We start from the raw sequence: 21,571 nt of genomic DNA, 5'->3' as shown, positions 1-21,571 counted from the left end.
TAATATACAGTTTTGCCTTTCTCTTGCTTTAACTCTGTATGATAGGCTCGGGTTCATCAACATCATTAGAACTGACCTAAATGTGTAAGGTGAGTCAGATCTAAAGAGAGCTAGCTGGGCATTCAGGCAGAAAGAGATTTATTATAGGAAGAAAGAAAGTGACTGGCTTTAGAGAGAAACCAGTGCTCTCCCTTTACAGCCAACGCTTCTTATACCCTATCGACAGGAAATTGTGCCCTGAAAGGGGAGGGGCTTAGTTTATCTTTAGCATGCAGCTGGGGTCTTGTGTTCATGTAGTCAGAGGGCCCTTATGGTCGGGTGGTCACGTAGTCTTGAGAAACTGGCACAAGGAGGGAAAAACAGGATACTGTCTTAAGGAAAAAACAGAGTGTCACCAGGGCAATGTAGCCACTGTGACTTCATCCTTTGCTTGCCAGGTCACCACAATGGGCCATTTTTAAACCATACACTATGAGCCCCTTGTGGACCCTAACAATGTGTCCCATTTTATAGCTGAGTATTGGGGTCATAGGCCCTGGTACCTTCAGCAGTATTTCTGAGTGTCTGAAATCCAGTATTTTTGTTTGTTCATCTTTGTTTTTATACTGTTTTTCCACCCCCCCCCCCCACTGGTTTCTGTGTTACCTTTTTCATTACACTGGTCTGAAGAATGTTAGGAGAGCAAGGAACTTTTGTGATGACAATCTATGATCACAGAAATGGGCTTCTCTGGTGGCTCAGATGGTAAATAATCCACCTGAAATGTGGGAGACATGGATTTGATCCTTGGGTCAGGAAGATCCCCTGGAGAAGAGCATGGCAACCTACTCCAGTATCCTTGCCTGGAGAATCCCCAAGGACAAAGGAGCCTGGTGGGCTGCAGTCCATGGGTTTGCAAAGAGTTGGACACGACTGAGTGACTAAGCACAAACATTTAATGAAATATATTGAATAAGAAATTGACTTCCCCACGTGTAATGAAAATATCTCCTGCCGTATCAATAAATAAGAAATGTCATAGCCATCAGTGATTTCGGGCCCCAAAATGTGAATGCTGTTGTTTAGTCTCTAAATTGTGTCTGACTCTTTGCAACCTCATGGAGTGTAGCCTGCCAGGCTCCCCTGTTCATGGGATTTCCCAGGCAAGAATACTGGAGTGGGCTGCCATTTCCTTCTCCAGGGGATCTTCCTGACTGAAGGGTTGAACCTATGTCTTCTGTGGCTCCTGCACTGGCAGGTGAATTCTTTACCACTGAGCCACCTGGGATGCCCCAAAAGACTTCCCAGACCAGGAATCGAACCCAGGCTGTGGTGGTGAAAGTGCCAAATCCTAGCACTAGACCACCAGGGAACCTCACAAATGTGAATGAGGGCTCCCCAAACTGTGATATGCCACCTCCCACAGTGATTGCTGAGGAGCTGGGACGGGTACTGTGCTGTGCTTAGTCATTCAGTCCATGTAGTCACAAAGGTCCATCTGGTCAAAGCTATGGTTTTTCCAGTAGTCATGTTGGATGTGAGATTTGGGCCATAAGGAAAGCTTTGCACTGAAGAATTGATGCTTTTGAACTGCTGTGTTGGGGAGGACTCTTGAGAGTCCCTTGGACTGCAAAGATATTCAACTAGTCAATCCTAAAGGAAATCAGTCCTGAATATTCCTTGGAAGGACTGATGTTGAAGCTGAAACTCCAATACTTTGGCCACCTGATGCAAAGAAGAACTGACTCATTGGAAAAGACCCTGATGCTGGGAAAGATTGAAGGTAGGAGAAGGGGACGACAGAGGATGAGATGGTTGGATGTCATTACTGACTTGATGGACATGAGTTTGAGCAAGATCCGGGTGTTGGTAATGCACAGGGAGGCCTGGCGTGCTGCAGTCCATGAGGTTGCAAAGTGTCAGAAAAGACTGTGACTGAACTGAACTGATTGCATAGTCATGCATTTTGCAGTCCAGTTTTGAATCTATGTTTGACAATATTTCCTATGCAAGAGAAAAATGCCATGTGAAGCTATTATGAAATTAAAATCAGACATCAAGGATTTTTAAAAATTGTACTTAATAAAACAGGATGCAGTTGACAGAAATGATTTTTGCCTTGAAACAAATATGCTGTGCTGCTTTACTTAGTTGCTCAGTTGTGTCCGACCCTTTGTGACTCCATGAACTGTTGCCCACCAAGCTCCTATTTCATGGGATTCTCCAGGCAAGAAAACTGGAGTGGGTTACCACGCTCTTCTCCAGGGAATCTTCCCCACCCAGGGATTGAACATAGGTCTCTCACTTTGCAGGTGGATTCTTTTACCATCTGAGCCACCAGGAAAGCCCTGATACAAATATAAGCTATTACTGACATTAATTAGTGGAAGTGATTATTAGAACTTGAACAATTCCCACTCACATATTATATGCAAATTCCCATTTTTATAATATAGAGAGAGGTCCAAGAATTTTCATAGGATTGTTGTAAGCATAAACTGATATGAATAAAAATATAATATATATATAATGTAAGTTAAATATTTATTTAATATATAAACTATTAAAGTATATATTATTGCATTTAAAATACATATGAAAGATATATTTTAAATTTATCAAATTTATAATGATTTTTATAAAGGTAAATTTATGAACTGGTGAAAATGTTGTCTTTTCTTATGTAATAAAGTGTGTCAGGAAAATGTTTGAAGTAGTTGAATGTTCTTTGCAAATAGACTTGACCATAATATTGTGGTAAACAAGTCTATTTCAGGGGCAATATGGATAGTATTCTGTTTAGAGAAAATTTTACAAAAGCTAATTATGGATACATAAATGAATACTGATATGAAAACATTGACAAGGAAACATACCCATCAACTCCATGACACTGGTTACTTTTGGGGACCTGTATGCTGAGGAAAGAGATGGAGTTGAGATAAAGAAAAGTTAAATTTTATTGTTAATATTTCAAATCTCTATGAAATATGAGATCTGAATCAAATGTTATTAAAAGTTTATATTTAAAAAATAGGTAGGGGTTACTGATGATAGCATTAATTCATAATACTAATGGAGCTTTTACTAAGTGTTGGGCAATGTTCTTTGGCAGTGTTTAGCCCAGCTTCACATTAGGGTGAGCAGTTAACTCACACGTAGATCCTGAAATTGGTTCTAGGCTGAGGCTGGGGTAACTGAATATTTTTTAAAAGGCACACGTAAATTTGGAGAAGGAAAAGGCAACCCACTCCAGTATTCTTGCCTGGAAAACCCTATGGACTAAGGAGCCCTGCAGGCTACAGTCCATGGGGTTGCAAAGAGTGGGAGCTGACTTAGCGACTGAACAACAGCAAAAGCAACACATAAATTATTGACCAACTGGAACTGAAAACCACTTGTTTAAGAAGTATAAATGATTTTTAAGACTTTCTTTCAATAATCCTATTAGGAAGATTCAATTATTATCACAATTTTAGAGATCAGAAAATAGCCCAGAGGTGTTTACATTATATTATTTAGAAATTTTTCTCAGTTAAATCAGAATGTAACCTGTTAAAATAATGAAGCTGAGTTACTTTCAGGCAGCAGAATGAGAGAATTGTGATTCCTTTACCAGGAAGGGTTCGCATGAAAATCTGTTAATTGATCTAAGAAGACTGGGTCCTGACCTCGTTGTGGGACCTTCCCTGGTGCTGAACTCCTCATCTGCAAACAGGTGGGTTTATGATCAGGAGAACCAGACCATCAGGTATACCAAAAGGCACACTGCTCATGCTAAGTCACTTCAGTCGTGTCTGACTCTGTGCGACCCATAGACGGCAGCCTGCCAGGAGTTAATATTGCAAATGCAAGTCCATAGCTAAATTAAAGTTCAACTCACATCTCTTTGGGTGACTTTTAAAAGAAAAACTTAAAACAAATGTTGGTGAGGATGTGGAATTGAGGGAAAACTTGTACCTGATCCGTGAGAATGAATATTGGTACAGTCATTACAGAAAACAGAATGGATGTTCCTTAAAAATTAAAAACTGAAACTAATTGAAATAGATCTACCATAGGCTCCAGCAACCCCACTTCAAGGTAAATGTCAACAAGATCAATCAGAACCTCAAAGAGATATGTGCGTTTCCTTGTCATTGTGCTGTCATTTGAAATCGTGAAAATACAGATAAGTGTCTATTGATAGATGAATAAGTTTAAAAAAAACCAGCTAATAATTCTGGTTGTTTTCTTAAAATCTGCTAAGAGAGATCTACTTAACTGTTTCTATACACACAAATAGGAACTCTGTGAGGTGACAGGTATGCTAATTAACTTGACTGTAACCATCCCCAAGGTCTCTGTATTAAATCATCACTTCGTACACCTTTAGAAAACTTCATGTGGCACAACTCAAATATATGCAATTTTGTCAATCACTTCAGCAAACTGATCAAAAGACAATGAAGTTGTATTATCTGCCAGCACAGAATAAAGTCCAAAAATAGTACATTGGTTTCTCACATTAGACATTTAACTGAGACAGTAGTGAAACAAATAATCCTATATATAATTTAAAAACTTGAAAGGATTCTTAAATTTTGTTATTGTTTAAAAATTGAGAGTGCTCTGTACACTAACACCATATTTGTAGTCACCAATGCTGTACGATCATGAGTGCTTAGTTAAACCATACTGATCAAAATTTGAAGCCCACCATAGTCAAAGATGTGGTTTCCCAGCTGGCATTAGTGGTAAAAGAACCTGCCTGCCAACGCAGGAAGCATAAGAGATGTGGGTCCCATCCCTGGGTCAGGAAGATCCCCTGGATGACAGCATGGCAACCCACTCCAGTACTCTTGCCTGGAGAACCCTATGGACAGGGAAGCCTGGTGGGCTACAGTCCATAGGGCCACAAAGAGGCGGACTCAACTGAAGCTACTTAGCAAAGTCAAAGATATGAAGTCTATACTAAATGACTTTTAAGAAAACAACCCTGGGGACTTCCCTAGTGTTCCAGTGGCTAAGACTCTGCAATCTTCATGCAGGGCACACTGGTTCGATCCCTGCTCCAAGAACTAGATCCCACATTCCCCAAATAAAGATTTGTTATCTGCAAGGGAGATCAAAGATCCTGTGTGCACACAACTAAGACCAGTCACAAATAAGTAAATAAATAAAAAATATTTTAAAAAGATAAACCTAATATTTGAGGAATCACTTATTTCATGAAGTAATGAAGACAGAGAAACAAAGGATTATCTAAAATTCTGAATGTCATATTAGAGTGTATCCTGGTTAGGAACATTCATTTTAAATTTAGAATTCAGATTATCAGTTCAGTTCAGTCCCTCAGTCATGTCTGACTCATTGCGACCCCATGAATCGCAGCACTCCAGGCCTCCCTGTCCATCACCAACTCCTGGAGTTCACTCAGACTCACGTCCATCGAGTCCGTGACGCCATTCAGCCATCTCATCCTCTGTCATCCCCTTCTTCTCCTGCCCTCAATCCCTCCCAGCATCAAAGTCTTTTCCAATAAGTCAACTCTTCGCATGAGGTGGCCAAAGAACTGGAGTTTCAGCTTTAGCATCATTCCTTCCAAAGAAATCCCAGGGCTGATCTCCTTCAGAATGGACTGGTTGGATCTCCTTGCAGTCCAAGGGACTCTCAAGAGTCTTCTCCAACACCACAGTTCAAAAGCATCAATTCTCGGCGCTCAGCCTTCTTCACAGTCTGACTCTCACCATACATGACCACAGGAAAAACCATAGCCTTGACTAGACGGACCTTAGTTGGCAAAGTAATGTCTCTGCTTTTGAATATACTATCTAGGTTGGTCATAACTTTTCTTCCAAGGAGTAAACGTCTTTTAATTTCCTGGCTGCAATCACCATCTGCAGTGATTTTGGAGCCCCCAAAAATAAAGTCTGACACTGTTTCCACTCTTTCCCCATCTATTTCCCATGAAGTGATGAGACCGGATGCCATGATCTTTGCTTTCTGAATGTTGAGCTTTAAGCCTACTTTTTCACTCTCCTCTTTTACTTTCATCAAGAGGCTTTTTAGTTCCTCTTCACTTTCTGCCATAAGGGTGGTGTCATCTGCATATCTGAGGTTATTGATATTTCTCTCAGCAATCTTGATTCCAGCTTGTGTTCCTTCCAGCCCAGTGTTTCTCATGAGGTACTCTGCATAGAAGTTAAATAAGCAGGGTGACAATATACAGCCTTGATGTACTCCTTTTCCTATTTGGAACCAGTCTGTTGTTCCATGTCCAGTTCTAACTATTGCTTCCTGACCTGCATACAGATTTCTCAAGAGGCAGGTCAGGTTGTCTGGTATTCCCATCTCTTTCAGAATTTTCCACAGTTTATTGTGATCCACACAGTCAAGGCTTTAGCATAGTCAATAAAGCAGAAATAGATGTTTTTCTGGAACTCTCTTGCTTTTTCCATGATCCAGCAGATGTTGGCAATTTGATCTCTGGTTCCTCTGCCTTTTTTAACACCAGCTTGAACATCAGGAAGTTGATGGTTCACATATTGCTGAAGCCTGGCTTGGAGAATTTTGAGCATTATTTTACTAGCATGTGAGATGAGTGCAATTGTGCAGTAGTTTGAGCATTGTTTGGCATTGCCTTTCTTTGGGATTGGAATGAAAACTGACCTTTTCCAGTCCTGTGGCCACTGCTGAGTTTTCCAAATTTGCTGACATATTGAGTGCAGCACTTTCACAGCATCATCTTTCAGGATTTGAAATAGCTCCACTGGAGTGCCATCACCTCCACTAGCTTTGTTCATAGTGATGCTTTCTAAGGCCCACTTGACTTCACATTCCAGGATGTCTGGCTCTAGATGAGTGATCAGACCATTGTGATTATCCGGGTCGTGAAGATCTTTTTTGTCAGTTCTTCTGTGTATTCTTGCCATCTCTTCTTAATATCTTCTTCTGTTAGGTCCATACCATTTCTGTCCTTTATTGAGCCCATCTTTGCATGAAATGTTCCCGTGGTATCTCTAATTTTCTTGAAGAGATCTCTAGTCTTTCCCATTCTGTTCTTTTCCTCTATTTCTTTGCATTGATTGCTGAAGAAGGCTTTCTTATCTCTTCTTGCTATTCTTTGAAACTCTGCATTCAGATGCTTATATCTTTCCTTTTCTCCTTTGCTTTTCGCTTCTCTTCTTTTCACAGCTATTTGTAAGGCCTCCCCAGACAGCCATTTTGCTTTTTTGCATTTCTTTTCCATGGGGATGGTCTTGATCCCTGTCTCCTGTACAATGTCATGAACCTCATTCCATAGTTCATCAGGCACTCTATTTATCAGATGTAGGCCCTTAAATATATTTCTCACTTCCACTGTATAATCCTAAGTGATTTGATTTAGGTCATACCTGAATGGTCTAGCAGTTTTCCCTACTTTCTTCAATTTCAGTCTGAATTTGGTAATAAAGAGTTCATGATCTGAGCCACAGTCTGCTCCCAGTCTTGTTTTTGTTGACTGTACAGAGCTTCTCCATTTTTTGCTGCAGAGAATATAACCAATCTGATTTCAGTGTTGACCATCTGGTGTAGAGTCTTCTTTTGTGTTGTTGGAAGAGGGTGTTTGCTATGACCAGTGCATTTTCTTGGCAAAACTCTATGAGTCTTTGCCCTGCTTCATTCCACATTCCAAGGCCAAATTTGCCTGTTACTCCAGATGTTTCTTGACTTCCTACTTTTGCATTCCAGTCCCCTATAATGAAAAGGACATCTTTTTTGGGTGTTAGTTCTAAAAGGTCTTGTAGGTCTTCATAGAGCCATTCAACTTCAGCTTGTTCAGCATTACTGGTTGGGGCATAGACTTGGATTACTGTGATATTGAATGGTTTGCCTTGGAAACGAACAGAGATCAATCATTGTATTGTTTTTGAGACTGCATCCAAGTACTGCATTTCATACTCTTTTGTTGACCATGATGGCTACTCCATTTCTTCTGAGGGATTCCTGCCTGCAGTAGTAGATATAATGGTCATCTGAGTTAAATTCACCCATTCCAGTGCATTTTAGTTCGCTGATTCCTAGAATGTCGACGTTCACTCTTGCCATCTCCTGTTTGACCACTTCCAATTTGCCTTGATTCATGGACCTGACATTCCAGGTTCCTATGCGATATTGCTCATTACCGCAGTGGACTTTGCTTCTATCACCAGTCACATCCACAGCTGGGTATTGTTTTTGCTTTGGCTCCATGCCTTCATTCTTTCTGGAGTTATTTCTCCACTGATCTTCAGTAGCATATTGGGCACCTACTAACCTGAGGAGTACCTCTTTCAGTATCCTACCATTTTGCCTTTTCATACTGTTCATGGGGTTCTCAAGGCAAGAATACTGAAGTGGTTTGCCATTCCTTTCTCCAGTCAACCACATTCTGTCAGCGCTCTCCACCATGACCTGCCCGTCTTGGGTTGCCCTGCGGCATGGCTTAGTTTCATTGAGTTAGACAAGGCTGTGGTCCTAGTGTGATTAGAATGACTAGTTTTCTGTGAATATGGTTTCAGTGTGTCTGCCCTCTGATGCCCTCTTGCAACACCTACCATCTTGGGTTTCTCTTACCTTGGGCGTGGGGTATCTCTTCATGGCTGCTCCAGCAAAGCACAGCCGCTGCTCCTTACCTTGGATGAAGGGTATCTCCTCCCGCCGCCCTTCCTGACCTTCATTGTGGGATGGCTCCTCTAGGCCCTCCTGCCCTCCTACAGTCCTGCATTTCATAGAGATCTGTAAATATTCTAAATGAAGGAAATACCTAGAATTGTATTTGAATAAAATAAATATATATATCTTAAATTCTTTAACTTTGAATCATATATTTTCTTAGAGGGTAAGGGAATTTCTCATTCTATATTATCTCTAAAGAGGGAGGTGGTATTTTACTGAGATCATGGATGTATTACCTCTAACATTCTTGCTCCGTTTCACTTTTCTATGAAGTTTTAGAAAGTAAGAGTGTGGCAGGAACCCGAAGGCAAGCCGAAGCTGGGTGGGGACCATGGCCGGGATCACCACCATAGAGGCGGGGAAGCGCAAGATCCAGGTTCTGCAGCAGCAGGCCGATGATGCAGAGGAGAGGGCCGAGCGCCTCCAGCAGGAAGTGGAGGGAGAAAGACGGGCCCGAGAACAGGCTGAGGCTGAGGTGGCCTCCTTGAACCGTAGGATCCAGCTGGTTGAAGAGGAGCTGGACCGAGCTCAAGAGCGCCTGGCCACTGCCCTGCAAAAGCTGGAGGAAGCTGAGAAAGCTGCTGATGAGAGCGAGAGAGGTATGAAGGTTATTGAAAACCGAGCCTTAAAAGATGAAGGAAAAATGGAACTCCAGGAAATCCAACTCAAAGAAGCTAAGCACATTGCAGAAGAGGCAGACAGGAAGTATGAAGAGGTGGCTGCGAGTTGGTGATTATTGAGGGAGACTTGGAGCGCACAGAGGAGCGAGCCGAGCTGGCAGTCCCGTTGCCGAGAGATGGATGAGCAAATCAGACTGATGGACCAGAACCTGAAGTGTCTGAGTGCTGCTGAAGAAAAGTACTCTCAAAAAGAAGACAAATATTAGGAAGAGATAAAGATTCTTACCGATAAACTCAAGGAGGCAGAGACCCGTGCTGAGTTTGCTGAGATATCGGTAGCCAAGCTGGAAAAGACAATTGATGATTTGGAAGATAAACTGAAATGCACCAAAGAGGAGCACCTCTGTACACAAAGGATGCTGGACCAGACTCTGCTTGACCTGAATGAGATGTAGAGCACCCCAGTTCCGCCCTGCCGCTGCTCCTCCCTCTCACCCCGACACCGCTGAGGCCAGCCTGCCCGAAGCTGACCTTTAAACTGAGGGCTGATCTTTAACTGGAAGGCTGCTTTCTCCTTTCGCCACCTCTCCCACCCCCCTACTCCTGTGTCCTTTTCGCCAAACTGTCTCTGCCTCTCCCCAGAGATTCCAGTTGGGCTAGAGGCTGAGCCCCTTTGGGAACAACGATTAAGGGAATGTGAGCACAATGCAAAGTGTCTTTAAAAGCATGTTGTGATGTACACATTTTGTAATTTCCTTTTTTGTTGTTGATGTAGCAACCATTTGTAAAAAACATTCCAGATAATTCTGTAGTTCTGAAGCAGCAGTCTAATCCCGTTCTCACTTTTGGAAGGTAACATTTCAGCTTAATACATATTGCCTTCTCCAGAGAGAAAGGGAAAAGGCCTGGGCCTGCCTTACTGAGAGCCTAGCAGCCCAGAGAAAGGCTCCATTTGGGGAAACCTCATTGCTCTGTAAAAAGTACCTGCCAAACCAGAAAGATGATTCCAAGAGGAGTTAGCCAAAAAAAAAAAAAAAAAAAAGTGCTGTTCAGGTTTTCAGCTTTACGGTATCTTTGGACAACCTTTTTTTTTCTTTTTGCATCAGAAGTGACCAAACAATTAAGGTCTCAGTGAAACCTCTGAGACCAAATCCTTGTCCCAGCTCTACCCTGTTCCCAACTGCTCACAGAATGGACCATGTGCCCCTTATGTTGAAGTGACCACTTATTTGCTCTTCTGCCTCCTTGAAAGGAAGGAAAGAAAATTATGTTTTGCCACTGATTTAGCCGTATGAAACTCATCTCATTACCCTTTTCTGGGTCTGAAGCTGCTGTCTCTAAAAAGTGCCATCTCATTGTGCTTTGTATCGGTTAGTGCTGGAGAAATCTTGAAAAGCATATGTACAAAACTTTAAAATTTTTCTATTATTTTGGAACTTTGCTTCTTTGGGGTTGAGGCCCACTGGTCACCCCTCTGCCTATGAGAGTTCTGTACAGTCTGTGGGCTAGCAGTGTGCTGAGCTTTTCAAGTTTCTTTCCCTACCCAGTCCCCCTTTTTTGATGAGGTTTCAGTGAGGTCTGTTAGGTGTGCATCCTGCAGCGTAATTGGCTTAAAATGTTCTCTCCTTCTGTGTGGTCTCTTTGGGGACCAACTGGGAGGAAAAAAAAAACAATAATGTAACTGTTTTGATACTGAAAATTGATAAATGTCTTTTTGAAATAAAGAACCAGTCCCTCCAAAAAAAAAAAAAAAAAAAGAAAAAGAAAGTAAGAGTGTATAGACACAGGTGAATAACACAGAAACCACTAAGGGAACAATTCTAAATAGACAGAATTTTTTACAGTGAGAAATATTGGTGAAGGAAGTGGGGTGTACAATCTTAGAAATGAATTGCTCAGATCCAAAATATGGACACAGTGCTCAACACCCATTTACTTATTTCCTTTGTTTCCAGCTCTCTCTCTCTTTTTCCAGTGGTGTCCAAGCAGCACAGATCTGTAAATCTAACAAGTGTCTCACAATTCTTCCTCCTGGGTCTCTCAGACGATCCAGAACTTCAGTCTTTTCTCTTTATCCTCTTCCTGTCCATGTACCAACGGAGCTATCAGGGAAGCCCCTTTTCAGAAAACTATGATCATGGCATCCGGTCCCATCAGTTCATGGCAAATAGATGAGGAAACAATGGAAACAGTGATATACTTTATTTTCTAGAGCTCCAAAATCACTGCAGATGGTGACTGCAGCCATGAGATTAAAAGATACTTGCTCCTTGGAATAAAAGTTATGACCAACCTAGACAGCATATTAAAAAGCAGAGACATTACTTTGCCAACAAAGGTCTGTCTAGTCAAAGCTATGGTTTTTTAAAATATAACTTTATTTATTTCAATTCTTGACGGTAGTCATGTATGGATGTGAGAGTTGGACTATAAAGAAAGCTGAGTGCCGAGGAATTGATGCTTTTGAACTGTGGTGTTGGAGAAGACTCTTGAGAGTCCCTTGGACTCCAAGGAGATCCAGCCAGTCCATCCTAAAGGAAATCAGTTCTAAATATTCATTGCAAGGACTGATGTTGAAGCTGAAACTCCAATACTTTGGCCACCTGATGCGAAGAACTGACTCATTGGAAGAGACCCTGATGCTGGGAAAGATTGAAGGTGGGAGAGAAGGGGGTGACCGAGGATGAGATGGTTGGATGGCATCACCTACTCAATGGACATGAGTTTGAGTAAACTTGGGTTGATGATGGACAGGGAAGCCTGGCGTGCTGCAGTCCATGGGGTTGCAAAGAGCTGGACACGACTGAGCGAATGAACCAAACTGAAGTGAGCAGAGGTGGATTAGACAACGTGGAAGTGATTGCTAGGATTGTTTAAAATATTCAGACAGTAGCAAAAATAATATTAACCTGGACTCATGGCATATAGTGTACAGGGGATACACTATCAGAGAGACTGCCAGAGATGTGGGTATAGGACATGGTGTATGAAAAACACAGATATTTGTGTGTATGTAATAAAATTAATGATTAGATTTTCTCAATTTCTCTTCACATGATGTGTTTCTTTTCAGGAAATGGTAATCTTTTCATCATGTCACGTGAAACTGAGAAATTTCTATCCTCACTTTTTCTCCCTTTGTTATTTGTAGTACTGTTCAAACCCCAGCCTATATTCTGTGAGTCTTAACCTTTTCTTTTCTAAGCTTATTTAATTGGAGGATAATTAGTTTACAATATTGTGATGGCCTTTGACCTACATCAACATGAACCGGCCACTGGCATTCAAGTGTTCCCTCCCTTCTGAACTCTGCTATTTCTGTTTTGTAGATAGGTTTATTTGTACTACTTAAAAAAAATTCCATGTATAAGCAATATCATATGACATTTGTCTTTCTCTGACATACTTCACCCAGTGTGACAATCTCTAGGTCCACCCATGTTGCTGAAAATGGCATTATTTAGTTATTTCATGTGCTGTGTAGTCCTCTGCCAGGAATAATGCAATTAGTCCTTTGAGTGAGAAAATTTAATAAAGCGAGTTGGTTAAAGAGTTACTGAAGGACTGAAAGCCAAAAAGAACAAAGCTACTGTAGCAATCCTAAGTGAAGGATGAAGTTACTACCCCAAGGGCTTGAAGAGTATGACTGGACCAGTTGAGCTTTAAGGACACAGAGGTTTTACTGACCACTATTGAAAGTATGTAAGATGACGACAAGATGGAGAATAGAGCAGTGATTTCAAGCCCCCTAATCCAAAGAAACGCTGGGCTAGATGAAGCACAAGCTGGAATCAAGATTGCTGGGAGAAATATCAATAAGCTCAGATATGCAGATAACACCACCCTTATGGCAGAAAGTGAAGAAGAACAAAGAGCCTCTTGATAAAAGTGAAAGGGGAGAGTGAAAAAGTTGGCTTAAAACTCAGCATTCAGAAAATTAAGATCATGGCATCTGGTCCCATCAGTTCATGGCAGGTAGATGGGCAAACAGTGGAAACAGTGGCTGACTTTACTTTTTTGGGCTCCAAAATCACTGCAGATGGTGACTGCAGCCACAAAATTAAAAGATGCTTACTCCTTGGAAGGAAAGTTATGACCAACCTAGACAGCATGATGTATGGCAAAACCAATACAATATTGTGAAGTTAAAAAAAAAATGCTTAAAAAAAAAAAAAAGCAGAGACACTACTTTGTCAACAAAGGTCCATCTAGTCAAGGCTATGGTTTTTCCAGTAGTCATGTATGGATGTGAGAGTTGGACTATAATGAAAGCTGAGCGCCGAAGAATTGATGCTTTTGAAGTGTGGTGCTGGGGAAGACTCTTGAGAGTCCCCTGGACTACAACGAGATCCAACCAGTCCATTCTAAAGGAGATCAGCCCTGGGTATTCATTGGAGGGACTGATGTTGAAGCTGAAACTCCAAAACTTTGGCCACCTGATGTGAAGAGCTGACTCATTTGAAAAGACCTTGATGCTGGGAAAGATTGAGGGCGGGAGGAGAGGGGGACGACAAAGGATGAGATTATTGGATGACATCACTGACTCAATCGACATGAGTTTGGGTGGACTCCGGGGGTTGGTGTTGGATGGGGATGCCTGGCGTGCTGTGGTTCATGGGGTCACAGGGAGTCGGACACGACTGAGCGACTGAACTGAACTGAATTGAAAGCAAAGCCCAGGTGTATGATGTAGAGAAGCTAAATGAAGAAAATTATCAGAAACAATGTGTAAACACATTGTCTAGTGTTAAAGTAGACACTAGACACTTTGTATCTTCCTCCTCTGACCTCTGATCTCTTTCAGATCTTGAATATTTGTGCATGAGCAGTTAGGACCCAATGTTCAGAGGTCACCTTTGAGTGAAAGATCTAACTTACATCAGTAGTTTTCTACCTTGGCCATATACTAGAAACACCTGAGTACTTTTTAAAATCCTCATAGTCAGACCACACCCAAGTCGGTTAAATCAGAATATCTGGTCATAAGACCCAGGGGTCAGAATTTTTAAACTTTCCAGATGATTTCAAAAACAGCCAAGGTTGAGAAGCTGTGACAGGTATACTCACACATAACTGCATGCAGAGATGTGAAAAATAGAATTTACTATGGAAAATACATGGGCTTCCCTGGTGGCTTAGATCATAAAGAATCTGCCTACAGTACAGGAGACCTGGGTTCAATTGCTGTCTTGGGAAAATTCCCTGGAGAAAGGCATGGAAACCCACTCCAGTATTCTTGCCTGGAAAATCCCCATGGACAGAGGAGCCTGGTGGCTACAGTATACTCTTTGGGGTCCCAAAGAGTCATACGCAAATGAAGCAACTAGGCACATGCACATAGAAATTACATAAGGGCTGTGGAAGAATTGTAAACTTTCAATGTATTAAAAGAAAAATTTTTAAAGATTTTATTTTTATTAGCTACTATACCATAATACATAAGGTAGTTACAAAGTTGAGAACTAAAACCTGAAGAACAATGTAAAAAGATATGAAAGCTAAGTTTTACTTGCTTGTGGCTCTTTGACATAGATACTTTTTCCTTTTTTCCTTAGAGGATAATTGCTTTACAATATTGTGTTGGCTTCTGCCATTCATCAACATGAATCAGCTATAGGTATACATATGTTCCCTCCTTCTGGAGCCCCCATCCCATCTCCCATCCCATTCTACCCCTCTTGGTTGTCACAGAGCACTGGGTTGAGATTCCTGTGTCACATAGCAAATTCTCACTTACTATTTATTTTACATATGGTAATATATAAATGAAAGGGAATTATTTATATTTTGAGGATGCTTGGGCTACCAATTATAAACTATAAGATCTCTGTAGATATAACAGCATTCAGTCAAAAAGTGAATATGACATACAAAGGATGATAGAACTCTCAAATGGTCAGATAAGGACCTAAGAAAGGATTAACAATTAAGCTGTTAAGGAAGAGATGTGAAGCCATAAGGGCTACAGAAATGATGTCCTGAGAGGTGGAATTTTTAGGTCTAGATGTTAATTTTGCTACATTTTTCAACCTTATACACTCCAAATGGGTGGCACAGGTACAAAGATGAGATTATTTTGCTGAACAACTTCCACATGGCCCTTTTGATGTCTCTGTTCCTAAGACTGTAGATGAAGGGGTTCAGCATGGGGGTGACCACAGTGTACACCACTGATGCTGTCACATCCTTCCTGGGAGATTGTGAGATGGCTGAGATGAGGTACACCCCAAGGCCTGTTCCATAAAATAAGCAAACAACTGCCAGGTGGGAGCCACAGGTGGAGAAGGCTTTATATTTCCCACCTGTTGAGGGGATTCTCAGAATGGAAGAAAGAATTTTATAGTAAGAGAAAAAGATTCCTGATAAAGGGAGAAAACCGAAGACGGTACCAACAAAATACATGACTATGTTATTGGTGACAGTGTCAGAACAGGCCAGGTCGAGGAGCAGAGAAGGATCACAGAAGAAGTTAGAAATTTCCACATCCTTGAAGCAGGTAAGTTGTAACACAATCAAACTGTGCACCTGGGACTCCAAAAGGCTAACCAAGAAAGACACCAAAACTAAGGAGCAGCACAGGCAGGGGTTCATGATGGCCGTGTAGTGCAGTGGATGACAGACGGCCACAAGCCGGTCATAGGCCATAGCAGTCAGAAGCGTGCAATCCATGCCTCCGAAAAGGATAAAAATAGACATCTGAGTCAGGCAGCCTTCACAGGAGATGACTCTGCTGTGAGTTTGGATGTTCACAATCATTGGGGACAGTGCTGGAGATGAAACCAATGTCAACCAAGGACAGGTTGGAGAGGAAGAAGTACATGGGGGTGTGGAGGTGGGAGTCAGAGGTGATGGCCTGGATAATGAACAGGCTTCCCAGCACAGTGACCAGGTACATGGACAGAAACAGGATACAGAGCAAAGGCTGCAGTTCTGGATCATCTGACAGGCCCAGGAGGAAGAATTCTGAGACACTGGTTAGATTCTGTGTTAGATTCTGTGGTTGTATGTATCTTGGACACCTTTGAAAAAGAAAAGAGTTTGGAAGAAAGATTACGAGAAAATGGCATGTACCACTGTATCCATTGAAAAATTCAGACTTAAATTGAAGAAAGTATGGAAAACCACGAGGCTGTTTAGGTATGGCCTAAATCAAATCCCTTATGATTATACAGTGAAAGGGACAAATAGATTCAAGGGATTAGATCTGATAGAGTGCCTGAAGAACTATGGATGGGGGTTTGTAACATTGTAGAGGAGGCAGTGATCAAAAGCATGCCCAAGAAAAAGAAATGCAAAAAGGCAAATGGTTGTCTGAGGAGGCCTTACAAATAGCTGAAAAAAGCAGAGATGCAAAAGGCAAAGGAAATAAGGAATAAATAGCCACCTGAATGCAGAGTTCCAAAGAATAGCAAGGAGAGATAAGAAAGCCTTCCTAAGTGAACAATGCAAAGAAATAGGGGAAAACAATAGAATGGGAAAGATTAGAGATCTCTTCAGAAGAATTATAGATGCCAAGGGAACATTTCATGCAAAGGTGGGCACAGTAAAGGACAGAAACTGTATGGGCCTAACAGAAGCAGAAGATATTAAGAAGAGGTGGCAAGAATACACAGAAGAACTGTACAAAAAAGGTCTTAATGACCCAAATGACCACTCTAGTCATTCAACTAGAGCCAGACATTCTGGAATGTGAAGTCAAGTGGGGCTTAAGAAGTATTAGTATGAAAAAGTTAGTGAAGGTGTTTAAATTCTAACTTAGCTGTTTCAAATCCTAAAAGATGACGCTGTTAAAGTGCTGCAATCAATATGCCAGCAAATTTGGAAAGCTCAGCCACAGGACTGAAAAGGTCAGTTTTCATTCCAATCCCAAAGAAATGTTAAAAGTGTTAGTTACTCAGTCGTGTCCAACTCTTAGTGACCCCATGAACTGTAGCCTGCCAGGCTCCTCTGTCCTTGGCATTCTCCAGGCAAGAATACTGGAGTGGGCTGCAATTCCCTTCTCCAGGGATCTTCCCAACCCAGGGATCAAACCTGAGTCTCATGCATTGTAGGCAGTTTGTTTACCATCTGAGCCATCAGGGAAACATAATCCCAAAGAAGGGAAAAGCCAAAGAATGTTCAAACTACCACACAAGTGTACTCATTTCACAGGCTAGCAAGGCAGTGCTCAAAATCTTTCAAGCTAGGCTTCAATAGTACGTGAACCAAGAACTTGTAGATGTACAAGCTGGATTTATTATTTTTTAATATAAATTTATTTTAATTGGAGGCTAAGTACTTTACAATATTGTATTAGTTTTGCCATACATTGGCATAAATCCACCATGGGTGTACACGTGTTCCCCGTCCTGAACCCCCCTCCCAACTCCCTCCCCATCACATCCCTCTGGGTCATCCCAGTGCACCAGCCCCGAGCACACTGTATCCTGCATCGGACCTGGACTGGCGATTAGAAAAGAGGAACCAGAGATCAAATTGTCAATGTCTGTTGGAATATAGAAAAAGCAAGGGAATACCAAAAAACATCTACTTCTGCTTCATTGACTATGCTAAAGCCTTTGACTATGTGGATCACAGCAAACTGGAAAATTCTTAGAGATGGGAATACCAAATCACCTTAGCTGCCTCCTAGGAAACCTGTATGCAGGTCAAGAAGCAACAGTTAGAACCGGACATGGAACAATGGACTGGTTCCAAATTGGGAAAGGAGTATGTCAAAGCTGTATATTGTCACCCTGCTTATTTAACTTATATTCACCATGAACATCATGCAAAATGCGGGGCTGGATGAAGCACAAGCTGGAATTAAGATTGCCAACAGAAATATCAGTACCTCAGAATGCAGATGACACTACCCTAAACGCAGAAAGCGAAGACTAACTGAAAAGCATCTTGAAGAAAGTGAAAGAGGAGAATAAAAAAGCTGGTTTAAAACTCAACACGCAAAAAACTAAGATCATTGTATCTGGTCCTGTTGCTTCATGGGAAATGAATGGGAAAACAACAGAAACAGTGACAGACTTTATTTTCTTGGGCTCTAAAATCATTGCGGACAGTGACTGCAGCCATGAAATTAAAAGATGCTTGCTCCTCGGAAGGAAAGATACGATAAATCTAGACAGCATATTAAAAAGAAGAGACATTGCTTTGCCGACAAAGGTCCATATAGTCAAAGCTGTGGTTTTTCCAGTAGTCATGTATGGATGTGGGAACTGGACCATCAATAAGGCCGAGCACCAAAGAATTAATGCTTTTGAACTGTGGTGTTGGAGAAGATTCTTGAGAGTCCCTTGGACAGACAACAAGGAGACCAAACCAGTCAATCCTAAAGGAAATCAGTCCTGAATAGTCCTCAGTATTCATTAGTCAATAGTCATTGATGCTAAAGCTGAAGTGTCAATACTTTGGCCACCTGATTCAAATAGCTGACTTATTAGAAACACCCTGATGCTGGGAAAGATTGAAAACAGGAGGAGAAGGGGGCAACAGAGGATGGAGAGATGGTTGGACAATCTATGCAGAGATGGCTGGATGGCATCACCTACACAGGCGACATGAGTTTAAGCAAGATCTGGGAGATGGTGAAGGACAGGGAAGCCTGGTGTGCTGCAGTCCATGAAGTCAAAAAGAATCCAACACAACTGATATACTGAATAACAAGAATCAATTCATTGCCATCTGTATATCCCAACTGTCATGTTTGTCTTGTGGAAAAAATCATGCTCCCAGACTCCCTTCACTTTCACTGTCTCCCTCAGCACTTACTGGGCTGGACTGCATCTCTGCGGGAGCATGACCAAGAAGCATAGACTCTCCTGCCTGGTGTGTGATGCAGTCTCAGGGTCCCTCCTCAGGACGGGCAGGAAGACAGACTCAAGCTGGACCTTCTGATGCAGGTTCCTACAAAGGATGGGGACATAAGTGTGGAGCCAGAGTACTAGAACAGGCAAATTAATTAGCTGGAGGCACTGGCTAATTATTTATAATGGTATGACATTAGGGCTCAATGCTCACAGATCATCATTAGCCAGTTGGTCCATGTTGTCCCAAACTCTGGGGACTTGTTAATATTAATGGAAAAGGAAAAGGAGAAAAGTGGATGTCCTGGGAAGGGACTGGGTCCCTTTTCATCTCAGGAGGAAATTCCACGTACTCTTGCTTCTGACCTCCAAGATGCAGGATCTTAATATAACACCAGACCTTTTTTCTCAATTTACCACTCAATGTGTAATTTTGATATGTTGAAATCCATTGTATCAGTAATGAAATCTATGGAGCATGAGGTCTAGACCAATGATGCGATATACTTTACATTTTCAGAGTTAATAATTGTCTCTAAAGAAAACGTACTTTCATCTCTTTACTTCAGCTCAGAGTCAATGGTAGGAAATACACAACGGCATTAAAACCAGGAGCTGGAATCAGTGAGAGCATCTCAGATCCTGCCCACCACACAGGCCTCATCCTCTATAAGGAATCGGTGCTCCAAACCCTTCAAGGGTCAGGTCTTGCCCATCTGCTTTGCTGTATATTCCCCAGATTCACTGTGCCAACATGATCTAAACAAACAAACAAAAAATCCCTGGAAACAAACTAGAAATCGGTAGGCCTTCCTCTCCACTGGGTACTTCTGCAGACCTGACTTGACAGCCTCCAGTCATGCTGTCTCACAATGACCCCTGGTTTGATACACTATGAGAGTCCCTCCATCAGCATCAGGACAACCTGCAGTTGTCACATGAACAGATGTAACAAATTTCCACATGTTATGTTTCTCATGTTTCTAATTTCTGCTAATTCTAAAGAATCCATTCAAGTCTGGATATATTTTCTCTTGGTTTCTTTGTGGTCTCAGCTCTTGAAGACTTTAATACTATGTGGATTTGGCTTACCCATTTTTACTAGTGGATAAAGTGGTATGTATGTGGAGAGTGGTGGGATGTAACCTTCTCAGTTCTGTCTATGCAATCTTCATGACAGAGTGTGCTCTCTTGAGGAATGTGAAGGTTGGTTTGTCATTAAGTGATATGAAGAAATCTTTAATTTAAACTCTATCAGATTGGATATGCAGGAAAGAATGTTATGCAACCATGTATGAACAAGTGACAGGGTATTTTTAAGGGAGATCACATTGTGGATATGCACAGGCAGATATGAGAGGAAGAAACTAGGGGCTGTGGCATTTAAATATTTAGTTCTTGGCAAAAAAAAATGTATTACTAAACTGAAATGCTTTCATACTGAGAGCAAGGAATAAGATTTGAGGGTCAAAGACAAAGATGAATATATAGGGCATGAGGCATGAAAACCAAGGTAGATATGTTTGTCCCATAAAATGTGATGTATGTCTTGTTCTTTTCCCAGTTCTCAATACCTTCTATCATGATGAGTAGTGAAGTGATGTCTCTCAGTTGTGTCTGACTCTTTGTGACCCCATGGACTGTATCCTCTGTCCATGGGATTTTCCAGGCAAGAGTACTGGAGTGGGTTGCCATTTCCTTCTCCAGGGGATCTTCCTGACCTAGGGATCAAACTGTAGTCTCCTGCACTATAGGCAGATGCTTTTACCATCTGAGCCACCAGGGAAGTATCCATGACCCAATAGCAACTCAGTAGAGTTGATTATGGGATGCCCTGATTTTGTTGTTCAGTTGCCCGGTTGTGTCTGACTGTTTGTGACCCCATGGACTGCAGCATGGCCAGGCTTCCCTGTCCTTCACCATCTCCCAAAGCTTGCTCAAACTCATGTCTGTTGAGTTGGTGATGCCATCCAATCTTCTCATCCTCTGTCATCCCATTCTCCTGCCTTAAATCTTTTCCAGCATCAAGGTATTTTCTAATGAGTCAGCTCTTCATATCAGGTGGCCCAAGTATTGGAGCTTCAGCTTCAGCATCATCATCAGTCCTTTCAGTCAATATTCAGGGTTGATTTCCTTTAGGATTAATGGGTTTGATCTCCTAGCAGTTCAAAGGACTCCCAAGAGTTCTTCTTTAAAAACCACAGTTTGAAAGCATCAATTCTGCAGCACTCAGCCTTCTTTACTGTCCAACTCTCACATCCATATATGACTACTGGAAAAACCATAGCTTTGACTATATGGACCTTTATTGCTGCTGCTGCTAAGTCACTTCAGTCGTGTCCGACTCTGTGTGACCCCATAGATGGCAGCCCACCAGGCTCCCTGTCCCTGGGATTCTCCAGGCAAGAACACTGGAGTGGGTTGCCATTTCCTTCTCCAAGGCATGAAAGTGAAAAGTGAAGTTGCTCAGTTGTGTCCGACTCTTAGCGACCC

The 21,571-nt window shown here is 41.8% G+C and overlaps 2 pseudogenes; one reads left to right on the top strand and one right to left on the bottom strand.

Moving 5' to 3' along the window:
• Window positions 8,955-10,017, top strand: LOC108636396 (annotated as a pseudogene).
• LOC102184051 lies at window positions 15,279-19,318 on the bottom strand (annotated as a pseudogene).

Source organism: Capra hircus, chromosome 7 (assembly GCF_001704415.2).
Source record: "Capra hircus breed San Clemente chromosome 7, ASM170441v1, whole genome shotgun sequence".
NCBI classification, from domain to species: Eukaryota; Metazoa; Chordata; class Mammalia; order Artiodactyla; family Bovidae; genus Capra; species Capra hircus.
The sequence above is the reverse complement of the archived record's forward strand: the minus strand, read 5'-3'. Positions and strand labels throughout refer to the sequence as shown.